The sequence below is a fragment of the Balaenoptera acutorostrata genome, chromosome 2 (genome assembly GCF_949987535.1).
Source record: "Balaenoptera acutorostrata chromosome 2, mBalAcu1.1, whole genome shotgun sequence".
NCBI classification, from domain to species: Eukaryota; Metazoa; Chordata; class Mammalia; order Artiodactyla; family Balaenopteridae; genus Balaenoptera; species Balaenoptera acutorostrata.
In genome coordinates this window covers 4,214,107-4,239,405 of record NC_080065.1, presented here as the reverse complement: position 1 = coordinate 4,239,405, position 25,299 = coordinate 4,214,107, and positions in this window count along the sequence as shown.

Below are 25,299 nucleotides of genomic sequence, written 5' to 3'. Positions count from 1 at the left end.
GAAGGATTTATGGGCCCCGTGCAGAAGGGCTGGCGGCACGTGGCTTCACCCACCCCCCGGGGGCCGGGATGCCATGCACAGGACCACCCAGACCCGACCTGACTAAGCTGCCCTGAGGGCCCCACGGGACAGCTTTGCAGGGCTGGGGGCACGCAGAGGGGAGGTGGCCGGCCTCAGGCTCCCTAGCGAGGACGAGCCCGGCCCACAGCCTTGGAGGAAAGGACCCCCCCACAACGCTTGAGCGGCTCATCCGGGGCTGGTCACCAGCGTGTTCTGGGGGGGAAAACAGGGCTACCCACCCCTCCACCTCCCCTTTGCCTCTTCTGAAGCCGTCTCCTATGTGGGGCCCTCTACTGAGGGCACAGGACAGAAGTCTCCAGAATTAACCGAGCCCCCATAGCAACTGTTGCCACGGGCTCTCCTGACCTAAACCCATCAGCCCCTGACTTCATATTAGGTAAAATAGTCACCATGTAACAACCTTGTAGCATCCTGACCAATCACCTAATGCCATCCTGCCAGCAGGAATTTTCTTTGTCTTGAGGCTATAAAAGTTGGCTACTAGCCCACAAGGGGGGTCGGCTCTCCCTGGTCTGTCAGGAAGTCGGCCGCTGTATTTGCAGCGACCCTCACCCGTGTGGACCACAACATCCTGGGCGCAGAGAAAGCGCTCATCCTCACAGCTCCACGCAACCCCCGACTCCTTCACCTCCCAGGACCCCCCGTGGGCCAGCTTCACGGGAGAGAATGACCAGGGGTGGAGGAAACGGGCAGGAAATCCTGGAACTAGGAGAAGTGGTGCTACAGGGTGAACTCAGGAGCCTCCGAAGACACTAATTAAATAAGGAGGGAGGTGGGAAATGCCGCCCGGGGCAGGGAGTTAGAACCACAGGCTCACAGGCGGTGGGGAGGTCTGTCCACAGGGCTGTAATCATTCGCATCCCAGCGGACGCCCCGAGTGCCCACCTGAGGATGAGATGCACGCGTGGGGCCGCTGCTTCCCTCAGGCCGGGCTGTCCCCCAGAGTCGCCTGAGTCCCAGCACAGGCCCCACCGCCGGTCGGGCTGCCCCGTGGGCCCTGCGGCCCTCAGAGGGTATCAGCCCTCCCTGCGGCCCCTTCCTAAGACTTGGGAGTCTTCTTCCAGGAGGAGAAAGGAAGGCCGCTCAGCCCGTCTGGGAGGGACTTTAACGGGGCCCATAGAGGCTGCCCCTCAGTCTAGAAGGCGTCCGCCACACCCGCGAGGGTGACCGGGACGCCACCGTGGCCGCAAACGTTCGCTTCCCTCCAGCTGCTCTTTGAAGAGGTGGCTTCTGACCATTTGCGTCTTGGTGGGATCAGAATGTGCCCGACAAGGATGTCTGGGGCAGACCCGCTGGGCAAGGTCGAAGCAGCACCTGCGTCTGGGTGGACCACCGCGGCGGGTCTGCTCTGTGTCCAGACCTGCGGCCTCGCCCCCCGGGCGCTGCGTGAGCAGGACCAGCCTCAGCCCCTCGGCTGGCAGGAAGACCCTGGGGGCTGACCGCAGGCCTCCCCCATCTAGAGGCCACGGGACCGCCTCCAGCCCCGCGTTGCTGCCACCGAGTTCTGAAATCCAAATACGGCCCAAAATTGAACTTAAACCATTGGACTAAACCGAACGGACACCAGGTACTTCTTTTAATCAGTCCCTTTATACTCGCCGTGGTAGACAACACGCGAGTACCTACAAACAAGATGCAGTATTAGCCTAGCAGCGAGCGTGACGTCTAGTCCAAGTTAAATCTCATTGTTTGGTAAGGAGAATGTGACCTAAGTGGCCCTCACCCCATGAAGACGCTGCCTTTACGTGGCCACCTGTCCAACACTGCACCACGGACAATGTGAGAGCCACGCCACAGGCGCTGCTCTCCTAGTGACGCGCGGAGCCCCATACTGGCTCTCAGGGAGTACAGTGACCACGTGACTGGAGAGCCGCCCCCTGCACCGTCCCCCTCCTGGAAGAAGCCTATTCCCTGTGACCTGCCATGTCACCCATGGGAGAACACGAGCCCCCGCCCCTTAGATGCAGGCTCCACCATGCCCCGCCTTAGCCAAGGGGGTGTGAGCCATCTCTGGTTTCTGTTCTCCACCATGAGGAAGGCATGTCCCAGGTGCGGCCCAGGATGAGAAATGCAGCAGCCAGCCCTCAGCCCAGGTGGAAGGTGAGGAGAATTGCTCTTTGAGATTTGGAGAAGTTTGTCACGCAGCAAACCTGACTGATACACAGTCAGGCTCCCAGCCCAGGCCAGTGCACCCTTGTGACACTGCTGCCACTCGGTGCTTGCGCTTCTACATTGCCCAGGCTTCCTGGTTGAGCCTTCCAATGGTGTCAGGGTTGGGAAGAGCCTTCTTGGTTTTCCTTCTCCGGGCACTAAGCACTCCAGCTGCAGCACTGGCCTGGACAGGCATGCTCTCCCCGATGGGCCTCCGCTGCAGGCTCCATGGTCCCCCAGACCAGAAAAACACCCTCTTCTAACACGGGTGCTTCTCCTTCCGCCTCCACCCAGCAGGCAAGGGGTCTGCATGCTGAGGGTTGGTGCTGAGAGTGGAAGCCTCCCCCGATGACTGTGATGAGCCTGGAGAATGGCCCCCTTTGCAGGCTGGGCTGGAAGATGAGCAGATTCCCCACCCCAAGGCCCCTCGTACACCCCTCCCTCCACCGTCCTGATTCTCGGCCCAGGCCGGGCACCACCCCAGCCCTTGGGGCCATGAGCACGCCCGTGCCGGCCCGCAGGTGGTCGCTCTGGGTGGTCTCTCCTCTCCTGCAGCTCCAGCTTCTTGAAGGCAGGAGCCCCAGTCCAACGGGGCCTTGGGGCTGGTGGAATCCGTATAGAGTTGAATCTCACTTTCTGGCCAGACAGTGAGTCAGACTTGAAGCCAGAGATGGTATGGGGCCCACGAGAGCCACAGCCACGTGGGAACCCAGGCGCTGGTGTGGGGACTGGACGCCCGGCTCCCACCAAGAACAAGAGAGAAGGGTCACCCCCAGGGGTCAGCTCACCCAGGTGCCCAGCTGGCCGTGGCGGGCACTCAGGATGCCCACTTTCCTGCGAGATGAGGGAGGTGGACCAAGCTGGAAGGTGTGGGCTTGAACTCCAGAGGCAGCCGAGGTCTGGCTCCTGAGGCCAACTCGCTCACCGGGGGGAGGGGGTTAGTGGGGACAAGGAAACAGACCCAGGCTCACAGCTGCTCTGGTTCCTAACCGCACACGGTTCTCGCGGCCCCTCAGAGACCCCAGTACAGGGACCCCAGGAAGGAGGAAGGGACTCCCTTGACCTCATGGGGGGCAGGGAGACAGGACAAATGAATGCAGCCCCCTCAGCTGTTCCAGCCAGCATCCTTCTTCCCAGATTTTCCCCGGCCAGGCTCTGGGGCAGCGAGGCTGGTCCTCACCTCTGGAGGCCCCTAGAGTCCATGTGGAGGCATCACCGTGTGTGTGTCCACGTGCGGGTGCCGTGCGGGGTGCCCTGGCCTCGGCGAGTTAGTCGGCCTGAGTCTTGGAGCGAGCTTATTCTTGATTGAGTTAAAGAGATAATAAGTGCGCCAGCTCCCCATGCCATGAGCCACCGGGGAGCTCTACATGGAAACCAGGGCAACAGATTTTATGTCAGCAAAGAGCCACCCTGAGCCGCCCAGAGGAGGGGGGAGAGGGGCCTGCCGTGGGCGCCTCCCCCGCGAGGGAGCACAGGGCCCGTGGGCAGGCCTGGGGTGGAACCCGTGTCACCCACGGGAAGCCCGAGGGGCAGGAGATAAAATAAAAGGCATGGAGGAAGCTTAAATGCATTTACTGAGTGAAGAGGCCCGTCTGAGAAGTCTCCACACTGCACGAGGCCAACTCAGCGACGTCTGGAAAAGGCACAGCCACGGGGGCAGCAAAAGATCGGTGGTTGCCGTGGGGAGCGGGGGGGATGAATTGGTGGAGCACAGGGGGCTTTAGGGCAGTGACAGCACTCTGTGTGACGCTGTGATGGTGGACACACGTCTTTCTACATTTGTCCAAACCCGTAGAACGTACACCACCAAGAACGAACCTGCTGTGAACTCCGATTAATCGTCATGTATCGATATCGATTCATCAGTGACGACAATTGGTACCACACCAGTGCAGCTGGCATGATAGGAGGAACGAGGGTGGGTGCGCTACGTGGGGACTCTCTGTACTTCCTGTTCATCTTTTCTGTAAACCTAATACTGCTCCAAAAAATAAAGTCTATCAATTTTTTTAAAATAAAAAGAAAACAGAAATAAGGTAGTGTCACCTGATAGAACCCATTTTCAGCTTCTTCCTGTAAGGAAGCCACCTTAAAATTATCTTCATTATTATTTAGAATTGTTATTGCTCCTTTAACATCAGCGAGAAACACAGGACTTAGTGTGGGACGCCCTCGGCCCAGGTGGGCCCTGCAGACGCCGCACCTCCTGCAGCCCCTTCCCCACAAGTCCCAGCTTCACCTGTGCTCAGCGTGGGGGGGGACCGTCAGGCTGTTCCTGGTCCCGGAGCTGGCGGAGGTGATGTGTGTCCCACAGCGGCCTGAGAAGGCCCAGAGGCACCTGAGCCAGGTGTGGGGAGGAGAGAGCCCGGCAGGCCTGGACAGGCTGCCTGCCAGCCCAAGGGGGGACTCGCATTCCTATCCCTGTGCTGAGGGCCTCAGGCTTCTCGCTGCTGTGAATGACTATCCCAGCCTCTGGGGCCTGGCTCTCCCAGCTCCGGGAGGGAGGGAGGGCGGGAGGGAGGGCCTTCAGAAGGGGCGGCATGGCGCCTGACACCCCCGGGTCACCAGAGCCTCTGGAATGCGCCAGATGGCTGCTGAGGGCCGCTCCCAGCTCGCGGTTCCCCCCAGCGCGTGCCTCCGAGGTCAGGCCCTGCTCTGGCCGCTGACGTGTGTCATCTGGCAGCCGCTGGCTCACGTCTACAGCAGGGCCGGTGGCAGCAGGGAGGGCTCCCAAATGCCACAGTGGCAGGGGACAGATGTGACAGCGAGAGGCGAGGAAAGGTTACCTCGCCGACACGTCCCCGGCCTTCCAGCTGTCACTGCAGGCACTTCGGAGGCCGGGGGTGACCGAGCAAAGAAACGCAGGTCCAGACGCACGGCACTTCCTGGGCATGTCCTGTCACATCCGCACGGAGCCCCAGAAAGTCTAGGAGAACCACGGCGCTGAGGACCAGGGCCCCAGAAAACGGGCGGTGTGCATGTATGTGCACGCACGTGTGTGCACGTGTGTGCGTGCTCGGTGGAGCCATGTGCGAGTCTCTCTATAAATACCCGAGCCGTCTCGTGATGTGGCCGGTCCTGCCCCGCTCACCACTGCACAAAGGCCACGTGCGAGGGGCCAGGTAAGTCTGTCCTGGGGCCTCAGTAGGAGAGGGCTGGATTCACACAAGCAACAAAGTACCCGGCCCGCGTGGACCCGATGACCCCAAGCACTCGCCTCCACAGAGGACCTCCAGTGCCACACGCAGCGGAGGTGCACCAGGCACGCCCAGGGGTACATGAGGGGCGGGTCCTGCTCGCCTGGCTCTGCACCTGTGCCATGTTAACCAGGTGGCTGCGTTGCTGTGCTGGACCCTCCTCTGTCTCACTGCACGAGGACAGAGCCACTGAAAAGACCACGGGGGTGGGGGGACTGGGGGAAGGGAGGGGGGTGGGAGAGGGGAGGGGAGGGGAGGGGAGGGGAGAGAGGGGGTGGGAGAGGGGAAGGGAAGGGAGGGGAGGGGAGAGAGGGGTGGGAGAGGGGAAGGGAAGGGAGGGGAGGGGAGAGAGGGGTGGGAGAGGGGAAGGGAAGGGAGGGGAGGGGAGAGAGGGGGTGAGAGGGGGGAGGGGAGGGGAGGGGAGGGCGAGGGGAGGGGAGAGAGGGGGTGGGAGAGGGGAAGGGAAGGGAGGGGAGGGGAGAGAGGGGGTGGGAGAGGGGAAGGGAAGGGAGGGGAGGGGAGAGAGGGGTGGGAGAGGGGAGGGGAAGGGAAGGGAGAGGAGGGGAAGGGAGGGGAGGGAGAGAGGGGTGGGAGAGGGGAAGGGAAGGGAGGGGAGGGGAGAGAGGGGGTGAGAGGGGGGAGGGGAGGGGAGGGCGAGGGGAAGGGAGAGAGGGGGTGGGAGGGGAGGAGAGGGGGTGGGGGGGAGGGGAGGGGAAGGGAAGGGAGGGGAGGGGAAGGGAGGGGAGGGGAGAGAGGGTGTGTGAGGGGGAAGGGGAGGGGAGAGGAGGGCGAGGGAAGGGAGAGAGGGGGTGGGAGGGGAAGGGAGAGAGGGGGTGGGAGGGGAAGGGAGAGAGGGGGTGGGAGGGGAAGGGAGAGAGGGGGTGGGAGGGGAGAGGGGAGGACGGCTTTGCCCTGACGTCCAGGTGCGCCTCCTCCACACCCCTCCTGCAGCGGCAGCTCTGGCCTGGGTGCGGGCGACCGGGGAGGGGCAGGGCTAGGTGTGCCCCGGGGCTGGTGAGAGCGTATTCCTTCTCTGTCAGTCCCTCAGCAGCAGGGCCCCCATGAGGCAGGGCCGCTCTTGAGGAGCCTGGAGGCCAGGCTGCCTGGGAATCTAGCCTGGGAAGCAAGGCCTGGCAGCCACGGGTCACAGAGCAGCAGTGACAGGGTGACAGAGGAGGAGCGTCACTGTGGGCCCTGCTGGTCCCTGGGAGGCAGGGAGGCCTTGAGCCATGGACAGACCAGCCTGAGAGTGGAAGCACCTCCCTAGAGGGCACCCAGCGCACAGGGATTATTCAGAAAAAATAAACGAAGAAATATGAACAAAACCGGGGGGGCTACCATGACCCCCCTGGGGCCCTCTTCTCTCTGGAGGCCACCAGCTGCCCGGCTACATCTGCAGTGGTGGCACCTCGGGGGCCCCAGGCTGCCGGCCTCAGACCACACCTGCTGGGCACAGAGGGGGGCTTGCCTGCTGGCGGGAAGTCTGCGGCAGAATATTCTAGTGCATCCATGGTGTCCACGCTTCAAACCTACTCCGGCCTTTAGTCCAAGGCCATAAGGTGCTGCCTCTAAATGGACCCGAGAATCAGACACCTGGTCAGCTGGTGACACAGAGCATATGCCCCACGTACATGCACGCTCCCAGCGCCCACATGAACATAGGTGCACACCCAGACACATGTGCACACGTGTACAAACTCCACACTGGAGTGCGTGTGCTCACACGCCTGCAGTCCTACATGCACACACCGTGCAATCCAGCTGGACGAGCGGAGAGCTAGAGACTCAGCCGTGAAGATGTTCTGTGTCCAGGCACCGTGGCAAATGCCTGTCCAGGGCTGCTCGTGCCTTTGCCCGCCCCCCAGAAAGCCATTTGTGCAAAGTACTTTCCTCTGTTCCTGTCTGTTCATAACCTTTCCCAGACCAGCCCCTTCCGCTCTCGAGCGCCGTCTTCTGGAACTGGCTCGACGCCTGCCCTCCAATCCTGCCAGACAGGGCACCCTGACCTCTGCAGACACAGCTCGGCCAGGTGGGCGCTGAGAGATGCAGCAGCGCTGGGAGTGCATGTGTGAGTGAGTGTGCATGTGTGTGTGCAAGCGTGTGCGCACGCATATACACTTGTACTGTACTGCGGGGACTGGACACAGAGCCCTCAGCCCTGCACTGCTTCCTCACAGCCAGCAAGGGAGAAAGTCTCCCCACAAGACAGGATCACAACCACGTGTAATGCCATCACAGACGTGTGATCACATGCATGCAGCCATGTGCAGATTATTATGCAATGTAATCAAGTGTGTAGTTACTTACATGCAATCGTGTGCAAACAACCATTGTGTATGATTGTGCACTGTAATTACGTGCATGTAATCATGCATATGTGATCATGCACCTGAAATCTCACCAGTGTCATTGCACGATGGGCTCACACATGTGGTCACATGCATGTAATCATGTGCAGATAGTCATGAAATGCGGTTGTGTGTGTGGTCATGCATAATCATGAGCATGTGATCCCATGCCTATAACTGCACACATGCCGCCGTTGCCGTATTCTGCGGGTTACCCGCGAGTCCCAGGCTCCCTCCCACTGAGGGGAGGGGACACACATGGGAACGGGGGCGGGTCCCTCTGCCACTGGCTCTAGGTCAGCACAGCACACCGGGTGGGGAACCAGGGGCAGCTCTGGGGTAAGGAACTCAGCAGCCAAAATGAAGGAAGAGCTGCACGCCTCGCAAAGTTGGGCCTCTTGCCTGGGCACCTCACCAATCCCGGGCCGCCGCACACCACGCCTCCCCTGCACAGGGTCTCCCAGACCCACTGCCCTGAGTTGTGTGCACGGCCCCACCCCGCTCTCAGTCCCGCCCAAATTGCCGGCTCCTGCACGCCCAGCAGCGAGACCTGGGCTCAGGCTACCTAAATGGACAGGCCCCTCTGCGTCAAAAGCCCCGGAAACGGCCCCCTGGTGCGGGGGCCAGGCCCAGAAAGTCTGCCTTTTCACAGCAGCGGCAAGTGTCATCATGAGGACTTAAACAGACACGGGTTAAACCCATCCAAGAGTTTATTCAAAACAAACAAAAAATATGATGGTGAAGAGGGGGAAGGAGCAGCCCAGCCTCAGGTGGAGGGGGTGGAGGCCCCTTTTCCTGGCTGATCCCACCAGTCGTGACGGGGATCGTCCAGCTGAGTCATTTCTTATTCTGAGTCACTGAGAAAAACAAGACTCATCCAAATCGCACCGTGCAACCAACAGACCCGAGAGTGGACCAGCCAATCCGGAAATGCCATGGACCCCGCAGTGCCCCTCACACTGGCCGTCCTTTCCCTGGGAGCTGAGTCACAGACAGCGTCCCACCTCTGGCCAAATCCAGCAGGAAAGGGCCTTCCCGAGGATGCTGGTGCCCTGAAGAGCCAGGTGTGGGTCACTGAGGGCCAGACTGGCCCCCAACTCAGGCCCGGGAGGGAACATGGGAAACATCGGAGGGTTTGAGGTCCATCTTCCTGGAGACTTCGAATATTTCACACATGGTGTCCTAAGAGAAAGCTGCTCCCAAATGCTAAGGTTGGGGATGGGCTTCAACCTCCAATGTGACCGTCACACCTGCATCCATCACTCGGCTCCTCATCAGGAAACAGTCACCAGAGTCAGTGTCCCCTGGACGCCATGCAGGGGGCCCCCATCATCACAGGCTGGAGCATTCCAGGCCTTAACACTTAAAGCTAATGGAAGTGGTTCCATTGGTTTAATAAGTCACCTTAAAGCCATGTGCTCCAGTAGGAATTATTGCAAAAATTCAGGTCGGAAAAAAGAGATTTTATATACATGGAGAGTGGAAAGTGCCAGGTGGATTGAGATATTGTGGGATAATTACGGATAAGCTAGAGCAATGCCATTTTGTCGAGGAATCATGACTACAGTGTTAGTCTTTTCTGAGCTTAGAAATCCTACCCCCAGCTTTTTAAGGAATTCTGCTGTGGAGCAGATAGAACCAAGAGGGGGCAGTGCCTGATGATGACTTGTTCCCTGTGTTTCCAGAACATGTTCAGAACCGGCATTGACGGGACTCCATGTGCAGCTCCAAGTGGGTGACGGACGAGGTTGTTGGTCCCGGAACACCTCAGGCTTCTAACCAGGGTTAGCGTATGACACGGCAGCTCTGGGCACCCGCTCCCACCGCTGTAAACTCAAATCAATCAGGTCTCCCGCTAGTATTTCTCGCTCATATTGTGACATTCAGAACATCACCCTTTGAATGTAAATTGGTGCAGCCACTATGGAAAACAGCATGGAGGGTCCTCAAAAAACTAAAAGTAGAGCTACTGTATGTTCCTGCAATCCCACTCCTGGGCAGATATCCAGAGAAAATTATAATTCGAGAAGACACATGCACCCCATTGTTCATAGCAGCACTATTTACAATAACCAAGGCATGGAAACAACCTAAATGTCCATCGAAAGATGAATGGATAAAGAAGATGTGGTACATATATACAATGGAATATTACTCAGCCATAAAAAAGAACGAAATAATGCCGTTTGCAGCAACATGGATGCAACTAAAGATCATCATACTAAGTGAAGTAAGTCAGACAGAGAAAGACAAATATCATATGATATCACTTATATGTACAATCTTAAAATTAATACAAATGAACTTATTTACAAAACAGAAACAAACTCACAGACATAGAGAACAGACTTGTGGTTGCCAAGGGGAATAGCAGGGGTGAGGGAGGGATGGATTGGGAGTTTGGGGTTAGCAGATGCAAACTATTACATATAGGATGGATAAACAACAAGGTCCTACTTTATAGCACAAGGAACTATATTCAATATCCTGTGATAAACCATCATGGAAAAGAATATGAAAAAGAATGTATGTGTATGTATAACTGAATCACTTTGCTAGGCAGCAGAAACTAACAGAACATTGTAAATCAACTATACGTCAATAAAATAAATTAAAAAACAAAACAAAACACCACCTGTCAGTGGGCTTTGAATCGCCCAGGAAGACATGGCAATCTTCCTGCTTCTGTCTGTTGAAACCCAAGGGGGTCACTCTTTGGAGAGAAGAAACATGGGCAAGAGACAAATGCACTGGGGGACAGACTTGACAGGGAGGAACCCGAGGCAGTTCCCAAAGACCCGACATTCCACGCCTTTTCCGGGTGGTTGGTTTACTAGTGGGAACTCAGTATAAAAACAGGGATTCTCAGGACGAGGGGCAAAACCAAAACACCATTTCCAGAGCACGTGGCACTGAAGTGTGTGCAGACTTCAGAGGACAGAACCAAAGTACTTCAGGTTGAGATCCATGAGTCAGCTGGCTTCCCGTGTCCCGAGGCTCGGCCATCATCCAGGGTGCATTCTGCATGTGGTGCTTGTGCACTTTTTCTCACTTGTTCACACCTCCATCCTGACACACATCCGAACGGAAACCACAGTTTTCATTTTAAAATCACTCATGTTCCTAGAATAAAGTACTTACGCAGCGGTTTCCATATTATTCTGGGGGTTGGTTCACTCAACTGGTCTCGCAGACAAGCAGCAAGCACATTTCTGAGTTCACTGAAATTCCTTTTCTGAGCAGAGTTTACAGAATGTAGTTTATAGATTTATATTGGTTAAAAGTACATTCCCCCCACCCCGATATTAAGATATCAGGTTTTTTATTATTTTGGTAAGTTTTTAAGCTAGAATGGAATTTATGATCCAGAAAACTCCTCTTTAAAAGATTGTAAATCACACCTCTTCCACCCTGAAAAGTTATTTCACTTTGGCAACACATGTTTAACGTATGAATGATAAAATGTACCTTGTAAAAATATCGGCAAGTTGCCTTTATAATGAAATAAAAACCAGTTGTAATTCCAACGAGTAACATTGAGTCATTTTTATTGCTAAGGGGTAGTCAAGAATTTTCTATGGCCCACAGTGTAAGTTGCTTAATAAAATACAATGCATTTTAGGTGCTTCAAAACCACCTTGAATTTTAGATAGGAAGATATCCTTCCCGCCCACTACTGCAGCCTCTGAATGCTTTGTTAAGTGTGCACATCAATACACGGACATTCTTGTCCACTGAGAAAAGCATTGCTTAGCGCAGTACAATTGTATTGAATCATCCTCTCAACTATTAAATCAATCACAGGGAATTAGAAAGCAATGATTATTTGGGAAAAAAAAACTGTTTCCTGATTCTCCTGTGCCCATCAGATGAAACTGTCTGTGGTGTTTCTGGGAGGGGGTGGGGCTGTGATTGGTTTGAATACATGGAGATTCTTTCAAAGCCGTTCACATGCAGGAGGCTGTTTATACACAAATGAATGCAGAAGCCACAGTCAAGTGAAATGCCTATTTTTTTAAACAAAGAAGCTGCCCTTCACCTTCCAATATTCCTGCCGTTTCCGGAAAATGAAAGAACTCGGATTTAAGGAAACGCGAGAAGGCTATCGTGGAGTCCACAGCCTGGTCTGCGGTCGCCCCATCAGCTGATCTCCTCTTTGGCTCCAGCTGGGGGGCTTCCCCAGCCACAAGCCCCCCTCCCGTCCCCTGGCGGCTCCGTCAGGGCTCACTCATGCAGGTGCTCATGCAAGGCAGGCAGGCGGGTCTGGGCTGCGGCGGCGCTGACAGCGGGTCAGGCCCGGCGCTGTCTTCGCGGGGCCCTGCCTCCGACCCAGGGCCCCCCCTCCGTGCCCCCGGATGACAGCACTCCCCTCTCAGCCTCTCCAAGGGTCAGCAGATAACCCACCAAGAGGCCTTATCGTGGCCCTTCCTGCCCCGCTGTCCCCTGAGAAGGGCCAGAGCACAGAGCGCCCCCCCCCCACGCACCCAGGAGAGCAGAGACAGCGGGTGAGCAGGGGCCGCGCCCACTCCCGTCCACGGGGCCACGGTACCACTGAGTCACACTGAGGCACTATTCCCGCGGCCCCTGAACCTGGGGCATCACCAGAAGCACCAGGACATTCCCTGGAAATGACAAATGTGGGTGACGTCCCCCAGCGGAGAGGAGGTCGGGGACATCTGCCCCCCTCCTGCTCTGCGCCCCCGGCGGGGGCTCCCCTGGGCGGGACCCCTGAGACGGGCCCCTGGGGCTGCAGGCGGTGGGGTCTGGAGCATGGGCCCCATCCGGTGACTGGTCACCTGTGACTCTCAGCTCATGCAGGTGACTTTGACCTCCGTGGAAGGGTTGTGAGGAGGGTAGGGGAGGGGCGGGGTGCCTCTCCCCCCATTTCCAGGGAGGCAGCTTGCTGACCCCTTTGCTCTCGAGACTCTGTGTTGGTTTCCACAAACAGGTGGCTTAAATCAACAGAAACGTGTTTTCTCCCGGTTCCGGGCCGGAAGTCCAGAAGTGGGAGGTCAAGGTGCCGGCAGGGTCAGCTCCCCCGAGGCTGTGAGGGTGTGTCCCACCCAGGCCTCTCTGCGCAGCTCCGCTTCCCCGGGGCCTCCTCCCTCCGGGCTCTGCCTCTGTCCGCACGTGGCTTCTCCCCGTGTGTCTGTGCCCAGATTTCCTTCTTACAAGGACCAGTCCCGTCGGCTTGAGGGTTGAGCCTCATCCACCATGGCCTCATCTTAACTTGATGACACCTGCAAACACCCCATTTCCAAACAAGGCCACAGCCACAGGCTCCAGGAGGACTTGACTTTGGGGGCCACCGTTCAGCCCAGGGCAGGCCCCCGCCAACTTGTCCAAAGCCCTGATCAGCCCGACACCCTGAGCTCAGCCCACCTCCTCTCTGCACCCCACTGTCCACACCCCCGACCCGGGGAGGGGGACGAACGGGACTCTAATTGTCCCCAGGCGTCACTGCAGGAGCCCTTTCGGGGCTGCTCAGTGCCTTCTGAGCCTGAGTTGGCACAAGAGTCCACGTCTCTGCACAGGGCAGGACGGTCTCTGCGTGGACCGGTCCCGATGGCCGCTTTCCGCTGGGAACCGTGCTCCTGCAACAGCTGCCCAGCTCTCCCATGAGGGCCGCGTCCCCGGCACATGCGGCGGCCTCCCGACCGACTGGGCACTCACACACGCAGGGCTTTCCTGTCTCAAACAGCGATTTACTCCAGAGCCTGCAAGATGACAGAGGTATTAAGTGTCCCCTGATGTGATTCTTTGGGGCTCCTAGCAAACCAGTTGCCATCAGAGCCGGTCTCGGTGACAGAGAAAACATGGAGCAAGGACACGGTTCCACAAGGAAATCAAGGAAATGTTGCAACATTAGAGGGAGCGGACAGGATCGTGTGTTAACTAAATAGGAGACTAAACAGGACAAACCTTTTGAACGGGAGACATAACATTTCAGAGTAAAATCCACGTGGCGGGTAAAGGTCAGAGAAGATCAAGTCAGGCGCTAATAGTCGTGCTTTTCCATTTTCTTATCGATCAATATTACATTTTTTTTGAAGCTAAAACGCAACGGCAGAGTTATAGCTGACCTTTCTGTCACCCTTCCACTGTGAATACAATCACAACAGAAGAACAAATGACTTTATAAGCCACAGAATTTTTCTGATCCAAATCCCCAGGTGAGCGAAAATCTTCAAAATCTATTTCGTTTGAAAATGGGGAGAATGAGCTTCTCTACTAATTAGACACCGGAGAGCACCATCGCCTTTAAAAATAAATCACGCACTGGAAAACTGGTTCTGTAATCATTGCCACTGGGGCCGATAGAAACCTTGCGACATCTCTGAAGGTTGGCTGAGTGGTTCCGTGAAGACGGGGCTTAGTGCCTGTGAGACGGGTGCCCTCGTGAGCGAGGGGGTGAACCAGCGCTTCAATTGCTATGATAGACCAGACCACGCCCTCTGCATCTGAGACATTATTTAGGCCACCATCCGAAACACTTCTTACGCACCAGAGAGGAAGGCCCCACTTGGAGAGGAAAATCCAAGGTGGATTCTAAAGCATCTTCAGGATGGCAAGCCAACATGGGCTCCGAGGGACAGACTTGGACACCAAACCCAACCAGACACACAGACATCCGACCCACGCTTTACAAAAGGCGTCGGGTGGGTTTGCTGTGTGTTTGGGGCCTGGGAGGCCCACCAGCATCACAGGAAACAGTGCACTGGATCATCAACAAAGTGTGATTCCAAGGACCACAGGATGGATAAAAGGAAACCCAGTTTAGAGTCAAATGAACTTGGTTTCAAAAACTTACAGCAGGACTTTGTCAGCTCCCTTGTAAGAGAGACGCTGGCCCCCCTGCCCACCCCCGCCCCCGGCGGGCCGCCAGGACCTTGCTTCTGGGCCTTCTCACCTCCCTGGAGTTTTTGCATTTGTCCTGTTATGTTTCGAGCCCCAAATCTGCTCTCCCCACGAAAACGCTCTCTGCTGCCCGTCCTGAATTATCCCCAGATGAAAACAACAAGAACCTGAATCATAAGTACTGATTTTAACAGGCTTTTGGATTCACAGGAAAATAAAAATAATTTCCCTGATATTAAAATAGATGAGGATTTTCTTTAAAACTTGTGAGTGACAACAACTGACTCAAAACGGAAATTCTGTGGCTGTAGCACGGGAAAACTTGCCCAGCAAGGCATGGTTGGGTCAGCAGCATCCATAGTTCACGCCAGGCTTCTGGAGGTTGTAAAGCACAGTGCAAGCGTAAGACTGTGTTATGGTTATTAGGTACTTTATATTAGGACTCGGCATTATTCTCATATAAGTAGCAAATTAACTTGATTCTCATATAGGAAAATCTGAGTCTTATTAACACAAAGATTATTTCCCATTGGAATGATTACTATAATATTTTTAAGGAAGGCAGATTAAGTTTTTTATATCATACTCTACTCGTTGGATTTTCCTTAAAAATAATGGAGTTCCAGTGTTGGCTGATCTTAAGTAATTTTTTGAAAATATGTACACGTGGCGTAACGTGCCGAGCAGGCGTGGCTGTCCCTTGAGCCTCCCCTTCCACCTGTACTTCTAGATTCAAGATTGTTTTCAAAGGGACGTTTTCCAAATTAAAATGGGTTGAATGTATTTGTTGCAGAGACTCTTAAGATTATGGGCTGTTGGATCCCCCTGCAGAAACGGGAGCGGCTGTGCAGCTGTGGACCAGCTCCCATGGGGCAGTGGGCAAGCCCCTGGCCAGGTCCGGGGAATGCGGGTCCGAAGCAGGGCTCAGGCTGTCCCGCCAGGACCCCCGAGTGTGCGATGGGAGCAGCCGGGAGTTGGAGACAGAGACCAGGTGTCAGAATGCAGAGGCCTGGGGCCACCTGGGCGCTGGGCTGCCACAGGCCTCCGTCCCCTCCCTCCCCTCCCCCGCTCTTTCCAGCCTGCCCAGCACCAGCCCCCGGAAGGGTGTCCCTGGGAAGCGAGTCCGGCTGCCTCCTGTCTCCAGGCCTCTGTGTGCCAGGCCCCAAGGGGGCAGCCTGCTCATTTGGCTTCGCTGGGTGAATTGAAAGGCCACCCCTTCCTTCCAGGGCTCAGAGCCACCCCAGGCAGGAATCCCATAGGCTGGGAACGCAACCAGACGCCTTGCTCTGCTGGGCCCCTGCGGCCTTGGCTCCAGTGTCTCCGCGGGAAAGGGGGTCATGGGTCGGGGGGTAAAGCCCTGATGTGTCCGTGTTCGAGTGGAGGGTGAGTGATGTAGCAGCGATGGCCCAGGCGAGGGGGGCCGTCACCACGGAGGCCTGGCCCAGAGCCGTCGCCAGGCAGCCTGCTGCCCCGGCTGGCCCCTCGGCTTTAGTAGGAGGCGTGGACCCTCTCCATCAGGGTGGGCACCACTAGGCTCTGGGCCTCTGAATGGGGGCCCCCAAGAATTTAATTACTTGGAATTCCCTGTGGTATTTGTGAGCGTAGAAAAATACACCTGTGTTTTCCCTTCTTTGCAAATGATCGTTACAGGACAAGTTAAGCTTTGTTTAGCTGAGCCGGGTGTGATCTTTGTGCAACTTCCGTTTCTCTCAGGTTTTGAGGTTGAGCTGCAGGGCAGGTGACAGCTCCCGTCACGCCTGCATCCTGCGTGTGGAGGTGGAGCTGGACGGAGCCTCCCTGGGGGCCCGAGATGGTCCCTCCAGAACTGCTCCTGGATCTGGTCCCCTGCTGCTCAGAAACAGTCCTTGGGGATCACTGGACACCTTCATCGGTGCTGAGCGTCTGGGACTGGAAACGGGAGGGCTTCTGTCGGTTGCTTGTTTTTCGGGTTAGAATAGTGGGTGTTCAGGCCTCTGCCTCTAAATCCCAGCTTCGCCCCACAGTTATCAAAGTTCACAGAGCACCTTTGACCCAAGACAAATCAGTACTGTTAGTGCAGAGTCTGTGGTTCAGTGGATCTAATAATCACTCTAAGGCAATTACGGAAATAACTGGAAAATTATGATTCATTTGTGTGGGGTTTTAACAATCAAAATAACATATCTTTTTGCAGAATTTGCTACCTTCTTAAAACTTTTCAGCTAATTTCACCGACAGGTTGAAGAAAACAAATTGCAAATAACAGGAGAAAGCTTTCAATACAGTGTTTCTTCTGTTCGGTTAAAAATAAGATCGAATGCTGGAAATCCAAATTATGAAGGGAAATACACAGGGAAATAACCACAGTTGCTCTGGCACAGAATTTTATTTTAACATAAAATTGGGATTTAGTTAATAAGTATTTTTGTTAAGGCCAAAAAAAATATCTACTGCAGTATTTTTTTAATCCTAAAATCCAGGTGGAAACTGATTGTTATATTTACAAACTAAATGAGTCTCATGGAGAATTATGTTTACCAAGAAAATGTGCTTTAAGAAATAAAGATCTGGAATATTATAATTTTTCTCCTTTTAAGCCACAAAAAATACTTCATCGAAAGATGACAATTGGGTTTATAGGCACCCGGTCCTTTGTGGCGGGATTCACGAGGGAGAGCCACTCCTGGCCATCAGGACACAGGCAGGACCTGGTCAAGGCACGAAGGGGCCACCACCCACCCGGCCCCTACGCAGTATCCAGTTACGATCGTGGGAACATTAAAGCGATGCTAAACTCTGAACATCAATTAAAACTCGGCTGAAATTCCACTTGTCCTCCACGATGCCGCCACCTCCAGGTTTGAAGAAAGTGCCTGCAAGTATCTCGTAGTTGGGATTGAAATACATACAGTAAAAGAAAACATCAGGGCTTCCCTGGTGGCGCAGTGGTTGAGAGTCTGCCTGCCAATGCAGGGGACACGGGTTCGAGCCCTGGTCTGGGAAGATCCCACGTGCCGCGGAGCGGCTGGGCCCGTGAGCCACAATTACTGAGCCTGCGCGTCTGGAGCCTGTGCTCCGCAGCGAGAGAGGCCGCGATGGTGAGAGGCCCGCGCACTGTGATGGAGAGGGCCCCCACTTGCCGCGGCTAGTGAAAGCCCTCGCACAGAAACGAAGACCCAACACAGCCTAAATAAATAAATTAATAAAAAAGAAAAAAAAAAAAAAAGAAAAAATCACACAAGTAAACACGACTCATAAAACACGCACAACAAGTGACATTTCACCTTGGTTTATATAAACGGTGAGATTTCCCAGTACGAAGTTTTCATTTGATTTTCTGGGGGGTCGTCATGGGGGTGGGGAGCATGTGGCATCACCTCCAGGCCTTGGGGACTCAGCCAGGCCAGCACCCTGGTCCTTGACCGGACTGCTCACGCCTTTGCTCTACACTCTGCCCGCGCTGCAGCCTCGGTCACCCTCACCAGGGAAGGACCTCCTGATTTCTCCTCCACTTGCCTTATCATCTATCAGGTTGGAAAAGAGGCAGCTCGGGACTTGTTTAGAATCGCAATCTGCCAGTTCCTCCCTGGACCCCACCCGTGGTCCCACTCTCCGCACCTCCGCACAGCCCCCCGACCGGCCTCCATCCCACCCAGGAGGGCCGGGGAACCGGGAATCCGTTATTCACGCACCGAGGGCCATGCCTGGTGGGTTCACGTTCTCCCTTTGACAACGTTATAGTACCTAAGAAAAGAGCTAGCGTGCCCTCACTTTTAATGATATAATGAAACCTCATTTTTAATTACCTGAACAAAAAGGTTTCAAGTCCGTCAGCTTGCCTCTCAGGGGCCGCAGAGGTATTAACGGCCTCCAGAACCAATTACCATTGTTTCCTCTTTACTTATTGCAAATGTGACCTTTCTTTACAATTTGATTGCGAGTTTCCTGCTGCGAGTGGGTAACGGTCGGTCGGGCATCTGGCCCGTCGCCCCGCGCATCGGGACGGCTGTTCCTTTTAATTCCCTCTGATGGCTGGGACCTGGGGCTGTCACGAGAGGACCCAGGGCCGTGGGGCCCTCCAGTGATGAACCGGGACACCTGAGCGTGGATGGAGGAAACCCTGCCACCTGCCTGGAGGAGCTCTGCGGGTGGTGTGAGAGTCGTGGCATCCACTCTGCCATGTGGCGGGGCTGGGGGCGGGCAGTGGGCCGCAGAGAGAGACACAGGGGCCCGAGGAGGAAAGCCAAGCTTGCAGGCAGCAGGCGGCGGCCCAGGAGGGGCTCTGGGCCAGCGCAGGGGTTTGTTGCCCGGGGACCAGGGGACCCCAGAGGCAGGGGTCTGGGCCTGAGCCGGCGGAGGGCGCCACGACACAGAAGCCCGTGTGTGTCCCCTGCTGCCGTAAGTCATTCCCTCCGCTTGCCCGGGCTCCTGGTGCCTGTTCGCGCACTCCTGGACCACCCTGGCCGCTCCCCACCGGCTTCCTTCCTCCCGCTTGTTGGGTGGGAAGCCCTGTGGGGGGTTGGGCGAGCCGGGTTGGCCTGGCTCCTCAGGGCGAAGTCTGGAGCCTGAAGACAGGAGGGGCTGCAGGGCTGAGCCAGGGAAGCCCCAGGGCAAGAGGAGCGCCCTGAGAAAGGGGGGCCTGCCCCGGGGGACTGCGGGGTAACGGTGCTCACGGCCAGGCCACGGGACTGGACCCACCTGCTTGTGGCTACTTCACAGCCTGGTCCCAGGACATCCTCAGGTGGCCCCCTCTCCTTCGCCCCCGCCCTCCCCCTCGAGTGCTGCACAGAAGGAAATGGGAAGGGACCACCATCGGAGACCAGGCTCTGAGCTCGGCGGGGGCCGGCCGCAGGGACTCCTGACTCCAGAGAGGCCGGGGAGCCACGAGCCGCGGCTGCTGGGGTCCCAGTGTCGTCACCTCCCCCGGCTGGAGGGACAGTCCGGGCTGCGAGGCTGCCGCCCCCTCACCCCCACCAGCCCAGGGCCCCCAGCTGCTGGGGGACAGAGGAGGAGGGGCAGTGGGCGCCTGGTGGCTGGAGGGAGACCCGGAAGGAGGCTCACCTGTGTGTCAGGAGCCAAGGTGAGCCCGGCCCCGAGGCCCTCGTAGCGCTCAGGTCCCCCGCGCTGGATGGCCCGGACGGGGGCTCCTTCATTAGCCCTAATCTGAAGACCACCCTGGGGGAGCCTCTGGGACCCCAGAGTCCCCAGATTCATCCAGGTGGGGCCGAGGGGGACACAGCCTAGGACTCAGATGCCTTCCCCACCCGCCAGGAGCCCCGGGCAGCAAAGTCCAGGGCCCAGTGTCCTCCTTGCCTCCAAGGAGGCCTTCTGACCACGGAGCCCAAGGGACACGGCCCAGGGGTGGCCGGCCCGAGATGCTGGGCAGGTCAGGAGGGCTGGGCTTCCTCACCCAGAGCCTCCCTCCCACGAAGCTCGGGGACCAGCCTGCTGCCGGCAGAGCAAAGCCGGGGCCCCGGGGACCCCTCCTCACCCCCTCCCTAGAGTGCCCTGAGCACGGCCCCCTGCTGGAGACAGAAAGCCGCCTGGGACACGGGGCCTGGGTGCTCGAGGCCTCGGGAGCACCTCGGACAGGGCGGCTCCGACCACGGATGCTCTCATCCCGGTCCTAGAGGCCGTGAGCCCTGGCGTCCCGGGGCTGGCTCCCCCCGCGGCCTGTGTCCTCGGTGTGTAGACGGCCGTCTCCTTCCTGTGTCCTCACAGGCCGTCCCTCTGTGTGTCTGTGTCCTCACGTCCTCTTCATATAGGGACCAGGTCGTGTGGGATGAGGGCCACCCCAACGAGCTCATTTTACCTGAATGTGGAGAGCCGGTCTCCAAATACAGTCCCATTCTGAGGTTCTGGGAGGTTAAAACACCAACGTACGAATTTGGGGGGCACCATTCAGCCCACAACAGAGACCAATGGAACCCAGATGACACTGGCCGTCACCACCCGGCCCACGAGCTCCGTGAGAGGACAGGGGTTCCCCCATTCACAGGACGATTGGGAGGCTCGTGTGAACAGAGTGAATCTGAACGGTGGGGTTGACTACTTACCCCAGACCAGTGAGTACCACCAAGCTCTGTTCTCTTCTGCTTTGCTCTTAGGGATTTATTTGAAGCCTCCGCAACCATAGCTTTTTGAAGATTATATTTCTCTTTTCACAGAAATCACTGATTTTGTGATTGTGACAGTACAGTTTGGTGACAAACTAGCTGGTGTAGTAGAAACACAGAGGCCCTCACCCTCAGAGGAGCAGGTGCCTTGTAAGTGAAGAAGAGAAATCAGCACAAGGTCCCCCTCTGGACATCTGGTTGGATCACAGCCGCCCCGCGATGTCTAAAATGCCAGGTGAAATCCCCCAAGGGGGGCCTGCCCACAAGGCACCACCAGCCCAGGGCTCGAGACAGCTCTGGAACGGGGCCGGGCGGGGCGGTGGGTATTTCACCTGCCTCCTGGCAGGGCTCCTCTGAAGGGCCCCAGGCGGCTTGGCTGATGCTCAGATTAGCAGTGGGAACCGGGGGCGGGGGGGCCCGCCCGACAGCTGGTCCTCCCTGCCCGGCGCTGATGGAGAAACCGCCCTTAGAAGGAGGTGACCCTGAGGCCGGGAGACCCAGAGCCCAAGGGCCAGGACAGAGGGAGGGGTGGTCGGTCCCCACAGCCGCGGTCAGGGCGGGCACAGGGCCGGCAGCCAGGCCGCAGGGAAGGTCCACACGGCTGAGAGGGTGCCGACCACAGGCCCACGACGGGGTGCATCTCCTCCATCAGAAGTGAAGCCAAGCTGGGGGGCAAAGGCCTGTGAGGGTCCACCGGCCCTGTCCCACCTGTCAGGGTGTCTCCACAGTACCCCGAGGCCGCCCCTCGGGGGGGTGTCCTGAGAACAGCACAGCGGGAGGCCGAGGGGCCCCTCCAGGAAGAGGTAAAGGGAAGGGAAGGCACAGACCAAGGGCCTGGGGAGCTCGGGGTCAGGGGGGGTCGGGGGTTCAGGGGAGCAGGAGGGACGGGGGTGGGCAGGCCCCCGAGAGGCTCTCACCTCTGACCCCTTTCCAGAACCACTTGCTGCTGCTGTGTTAGTGTGGCCGACCCCACAGTGTTCTCCCTGGTCCACGCCTGCTTGCCTCCGACCCGGCTTGGGACCCCTTCCCCCCACCCCCTAGGGAGCAGTGAGGCCCCCTGCTGTAGCGGCATTAGGGGAGATGCATTTCTGGAAGTTTCGGCCGGACTCGGAGTGAGTTTTATCCCAGGAAACCATTTCCATGTGGGTCTCACGCGAAGTCACTGAAATCGCCCGATCACACCTGGGCTGCATCCGCTCTTTCAGATGACACACACGAATGTATCATTCAGTCAGGCAAACAACTGACACAGGAAACAGACTTCCCGAGTCAGCCCACTCATGGGGCGGGCCACCTCCAGGGCACGTGAGGGCCATTCTGACCCCAGAACAAGCTCCACTTATTAACGGAGGTGCATCAGTCACTCTGAGGACGCAGACGTGTGTGCAGAGAGAAATAAAACTAAACCAACAGGAGCGTCCGCAAGACCCGCGATGCTAATAAGGCGCCTCCCGCCCGTCGGGGGAGAGGCTGAGCGTGATTGAAACAAGCCTCATCGCCACAAATAGGCCGTTAGTGCCGACATTAACGTACAGAACTTCCCAGGGAGGTGAAGACCGGAAGACCAGGAGCCCTGAGTCGGCACAAGGACTCTTGGAAAGTTCACTGTTTCTAAGGAACAAGGGAAAGGAAGAAGAGGAGCAGGGGGCCCTGGAGGTATGAGCACGGGTGACCATCCCACTGGGCCAGCCTCCTGGGGGCGAGACTCCCTGGGGGCTGCAGGGAACCTGCACACGTGTAAGACAAGCCCCTCCATCTGCTTGGCTCAGGGCCACACACTTTAGAAGGGGGTCTGCACTCGGAGAGAGGGGACTGGGCTCTGAATCCCCCAGGCATGGTGGGAGGAGAGGAAGAAGGAGGGGAGGGGAAGTGGGAGGCTCCCCGCGGCCGCCTGGGTCCCTCACCCCGCCTGGGGAGAGGCCCAGCCCACACCCATCCTCGGGCCGGTGTCCTGGGCTGGAGGAGCCCGTCTGCTCAATTCCGTGCCCTCACCTGAAGGCCAGGCCCTCCGCCAGCTCCCCCGGCCTGTCCGCCCTCCCCTGTCCTACATCAGCCATGGTGGGGCCTCCCAGGTGGCCTCCCCTACTGGAGGGTGCAGAGGGAGAAGCAAATGTTTTCCCCAATCCCTTCCTCCTCCCCAGCTCCAGCTTCTCCCAGATGGGCCCGGGGTGGTGGGTGAGGCTGGGCTCCTCTCTGTCTCCTGAGTCTGCCGGGTGGGAGAAAGGCTTCCTCTGAATACTTGGGTGGGCTGGGTGTCTCACTGGGACACCACCTTGGAATAAAGTATTGAAGTCATCCTCCCCTCCTCCTGCCTACGGGCTGGCCAGCCTGCCGATATGGGAAAACTTTAATCAGGAAAGGAGCAGAGATGGATGCAGGCGGGATACTGTCCAGAGCATGAGCGCAGGGCTGCGGTGCCCAGTCCCCACAAGAGACCACACTAGGTTAGCCTACAGCCAGCTGGGCACCCCAGACTCAGCCAGGGCAGGAGGATTGCCCACTGAGCCCAGCTCGTCAGGGCCCAAACACTAATCAACAAATAAACGCTCATTGCTCCAAGCCGCTGAGTTTGGGAGTGTTTGTTATGCAGCATCATGGAGGGAATTGATAACCGATACACCAGTTCCTTTGCCTCAGAAGACGCTGGCTCAGTTAGCACCCCAGTGGGGCCAGAGACTTCTCAGTATGAGGAAGGAACATGGCAACAGCACACAGAGCCGGAAAGCCGAGGCTGGTGACACTGCCCTGTGTGGAAGCTTATGCTTGTTAGTCCTCATCTGCACTTGAACTGGCCTTCTGACATTAAATTCCAAATAGGTGTTACCATATGAATGCAAATATCAGCCACAATAAATGTAGTGTCTGACATGAAGCAGAATAACTCAGAACCTTGCACCAGACACATAAAATCACAGCTAAAATGTTTTTGGGGAAAACATCATAACTTTTATTATAATAACATTTACATTAAATAAGTCAACGCACTGCTAATGATTAACCAGTTAAGCACCTTAATAAGAATGTTTGAAAACTTAACAGACTGCATTTGATTGAAGATGTGGGCCTGTGTGAGAATCACAAAACACACCAGCCCCCTCGGGTCTGTACACGTGCCACGTGGGGCTTTTTCCTCCCCGTAAGGGACCGTTATCTGCGTGCTTCCTAGGTCGATTTTCAAGAACTTCATGGAGCAAAAAGGCATTTCCTACTGAACACAGTGAAACCCCATCATCACCCTGAGTTCAGAGGGTGGGATTAGCATTCCTGTTGTGAGGAAAGCAGGGCATGCCAAGCTGTCACTGCTCAGTTTTAGAAAGTGTCTGTTTTCCTGTTCGACACACACTGTGCTGTGCTCAATGTGGCCTGGTCCTCCCGTAGCACTTTATAGATGTGAACTCATCTAGGTTATTGAGAAAGGCCATTATTCTTAGGTGAACAAAACCAAAGCTCCTGAAGAGGACAAGCAGGTCCTCAGAGCAGCAGTTCTCGGATATTTTTGGCCTCGGAACATTTAGTCATAAATAAGGACCCCAAAGATCTTTAGTTTTCGTGGGTTATGTCTGTTGCTGGTTACCATAGTGGAAATTAAGACTGATCACTTAAAACGATTTATTAATTTATTTTAAAAGAAAAATCTATTACATGTTAACATAAATACCATATTTTTATTAAAAAATGGTTTTTCAAGATATATAGTGAAAAGAGTGGCATCATTGTACATTTTTGAAATCACTTTAATGTTTGGCTTAACAGAAGACAGCTGAATTCTCATGTAGGCGTCTGCATTTGACCTGTTGTAATGTGCTGTTTGGGTTGAAATAGACAGAGAAAATCAAGCGCCAAAAAGATATGTAGTTGGAAAAGAAAGGTGTATTTTAATAGTATTTTCAGATAATGTGGACTCTTCTTCTTTGATATTATACCAAAACTCAACAAATTAGAGTTTCCCGAAGCCTAGTCACAAAATAAAATCTGAAGCCATATCAATAAACTTTGTATTCTGTTACATTAAGATCCATTGGTCAAACTTGTACTTGGAATGGATCTTTTACCCGTGCATAATTTTGTACCAACCTGCTTTGGTCATTAGCAAATTTTTGGTTCATTTAGCTAAATAGATCTTCATACGTCAACATAGTTCATTTTACAATACAAATAAGCCATATTCTTTAATGTCATCATTGATCTCATCAGAAAAGTCTGTATGTATTGGGAAACTGCCAAGCTCCCCATGGCTGATACGAGTTTTCCAAAATCCTCATATTTGTTTGAAAGTTCAGATTTTTAATTGAAAACTAGCACTGTTCACTGTTCTCCTTGAAGTGATAGGCTTACTTCATTTGGTTTCCAGAAAATGTTCAAATATCCATAGTTTGATAGTTGTGGTTTTTTTTTTTCTAGTGAAAACGGTGTTCCTTGAAGAAAACAGGTCAGCTCACGATTCAATCGCACATCCTTGAGACGACCATGCACTTCATGTTTCCCATTCCATTTCATGGATTGTTAGAAAGATGTAGTCATTGGTCAAGACTCAACACAATTGATTGTTGTTACATTCGTCAGGGACAA